Below are 2,874 nucleotides of genomic sequence, written 5' to 3'. Positions count from 1 at the left end.
GGTAGCCAAACTCCGGCCCTCCAGCTGTGGTGAAACTACAAATCCCATGATGCCCCTCTCTCCGGGAGTCATGTCTGTGGCTGTGAGAATCCTGCAATGCCTCATGGGATTTGTAGTTCCACCACAGCCGGAGGGCCGGAGTTTGGCTTACCCCTGCTTTAAAGCATTGGCAGCCAACCAATCAGCATTTTCAGGGTGGTCACCAACGGCGACCCCTGCGTTCCTTTCCTGGCAGGTTCAGAGGACACGCGAGGGAACTGGAGACCAAAGCAGAGACCTGTCAGCAGAGAAGCCGCCGCGGCGTACTGCGGAGACATTTTCGAGGCTGGCGATGGAGGGAAATTAATGAGCTTGGAACGCGTCGCGCGTCGGTGGCCGTGCCAGGATTTTGGCTCCCATAATCTGTTATTGCGCTCGTCTTGTCAACAGGCGCCTGGGAGAGAGAGAGAACAGAGCGCCCGGGATCCGTAAATACCACCGAAATATCACAGACTTCAATCTGCAGCCATCAAATTAAAGGAGCGGCGCGGCTGGATTCACCGCCAACGCGCTTCGAAGGTGCGGCGCCATTTTTTTTTTTCCAAGGGCAGATATGAGGGGCGGCAGCCGGACTTCAGCGCACGTCTAGGAATACGCTTTGGCCAGAAATAGTGCAGGTCCTATTGTCGTGTGTCAGCACATATCAACCGCCGGCCCTTTAAGAAAACGCAAGGCCAGAGGCGTGATTGGCTGTCAGAGTGATCACATGATGAACAACGCATCCTATTTGCCCCCAACTGTCACTGTGTGACCGGGAGTTGTTGCAGATGGCGCGGTCACAGTTTTGGGGGCCTGCGATTGAGCCAACACATGTTAACCACCGGCCCTTTAAGAGAGGGCAATGCCAGAGGCGTAATTGGCTGTCACAGTGATCATGTGATTGAGAGCCCATCCTACCCGCCCCCAACTGTCACTGCGTGACCGGGAGTTGTTGCTGGCGGCACAGTCATGCGGTGGTGCCATTGGGCCTCGTTCATGCCATACGCGCCGCGCAAAATCGAGTCGCGGCGTGCCGTCATTTGTTAGTGGCACCCCAAACGCGTATCCTTGCCAACACGCGTTTTTACCCGCCTAGACACGCGGCTTGCTCGCAGCTCAAAACGCTGCACGAGCTTCTTCGCCGCGTTTGGATGGCCCATTGAAATGAATGAGCTGCCCTGTGTGACAGGGTGACAACACAGGAGCATGGCTGGGAGAGAAAAACAGGGCGTTGTCACCCCATAACAGGAAGTGACTAAACATGGACTCACACCTGCTGCGCACCACGTTTTGCGGCAGGTGTGAGCCCTTGATTAGCCACTTCCTGCCATGGGGTGACCACACTAAGTTTTTATCTCCCAATCGTGGTTACGTGTTGTCACCCTGTCACACAGGCTTCCAGTGGCTACATGTGGCCTTTTAACACTCGTTACACACACATGGCCCACTGTTGTCACCATCTGGAAACCCGCCCTGAGAAATGCCATGCAGCCGTCACTGGAGTGCATGTAGGCAGGAAGTGGCTGCAAAGAGGCTGCAGGAGATCAGTCGCTCTGAGATTGCTGGATGCCCTGTAGGACTATAAGAAGGATGAGCAACAGAGGGCAGAAACAGGAAGTATTACCGGCAACTATCTGGGTGTCACCAGGACAGGAAGTGGAGAAATCTCTCCAGTGGAGACAGAGCAAGAAAAAAAACCCAGAATTTCTCATTTATTTCTGCTCTATGCATAGAGCAGAAACAGGAAGTACTTCCGGTAACTTCCTGGGTGTCAATGAGACAGGAAGTAATGGGGACACAGCAGAAAATCCTTGTTTCATGTTCAACTCTGTGATGCAGGAATGATAAATGATTGGTTGCTATGGGCAACAGGACACATTTCCTAGCTACGCCCCTTAGAGGCCTAGTATGAGCAGTCGCTCACAAGGAAATGTCTGGCTGTCCATAGCAACCAATCAGAATCCTTCTCTTATTTTTAACTCTGTGATGCAGCAATCATAGGAGATGATTGGTTGCTATGGGCAACAGGACACATTCTCATAGTTACGCCCCTTAGAGGCCTAGTATGAGATGTGCGCTCACAAGGAAATGTCTGGCTGTCCATAGCAACCAATCAGAATCCTTCTCTTATGCTTAACTCTATGATTCAGCAATCATAGGTGATGATTGGTTGCTATGGGCAACAGGACACATTTTTCATAGTTACGCCCCTTAGAGGACTAGTATGAGATGTGCAATCACAGAAAATGTCTGCTTGTCCATAGCAACCAATCAGAATCCTTCTTTCATTTGTAACTCCTCTGCAGGAGTGATAGTTAGAAGATGATTGGTTGCTATGGGCAACCAGACACACTTTCATTTGTACTTCTCTTAGAGGCCTAGTATGAGACGTGAACTCACAGGAAAATGTCTGGTTGCCCATAGCAACCAGTTACATTTGTTTTATTTCAGACCACGGAAGCAAAAATGAAAGGAGGGAGGTCACACGTCGCTACGGGCAACAAGAGCAGGCAACATTTTCATACATAGCCATCACATGTGCTGCTCTTTGGTCATCCTCTGGCCCATGTTGGCCCTCGGTGGTGTGTGGGCCCCGACAGTGTGCTCATACAGGAATCCCTCTTTCATAAACACAGATAAGAATTCCAGTGTACAGCATTCCTCTGTGAGAAGGGTCACCGCGTCACCATAGTAATCCGCTTACAACGCCGAGCTTATTCAGCTTGTCCCGGCCAACAAAAATCTCCATTTCAAAGTGTAAAACTGAATCAATATTCATGACAACCCTGATCATCATATAGGAACAGTGGTGTCATAGGATGCCTGCTTGTGTTACACATGGCAACCAACCCCCCC

The 2,874-nt window shown here is 50.8% G+C and overlaps 1 protein-coding gene and 1 long non-coding RNA gene across 3 annotated transcripts in view; one reads left to right on the top strand and one right to left on the bottom strand.

The window, feature by feature from the left end:
• Positions 1–2,874, top strand: part of LOC108791649 — a 22,536-nt gene that overhangs the window by 17,398 nt on the left and 2,264 nt on the right. Inside the window, exon 2 of the long non-coding RNA XR_001941517.1 lies at positions 909–915. This is a non-coding gene — a long non-coding RNA (uncharacterized LOC108791649). The remainder of the gene's footprint in view (positions 1–908; positions 916–2,874) is intronic.
• MAG (myelin associated glycoprotein) overlaps positions 1–2,874 on the bottom strand; it is a 53,971-nt gene that overhangs the window by 48,897 nt on the left and 2,200 nt on the right. The gene's annotated exons all lie outside the window — the stretch shown is intronic.

The sequence above is a fragment of the Nanorana parkeri genome, unplaced genomic scaffold, assembly GCF_000935625.1.
Source record: "Nanorana parkeri isolate BGI_ZX_2015 unplaced genomic scaffold, ASM93562v1 scaffold563, whole genome shotgun sequence".
NCBI lineage: Eukaryota > Metazoa > Chordata > Amphibia > Anura > Dicroglossidae > Nanorana > Nanorana parkeri.
Note: the sequence above shows the minus strand (reverse complement) of the source record. Positions and strands in the feature narration are given on the sequence as shown.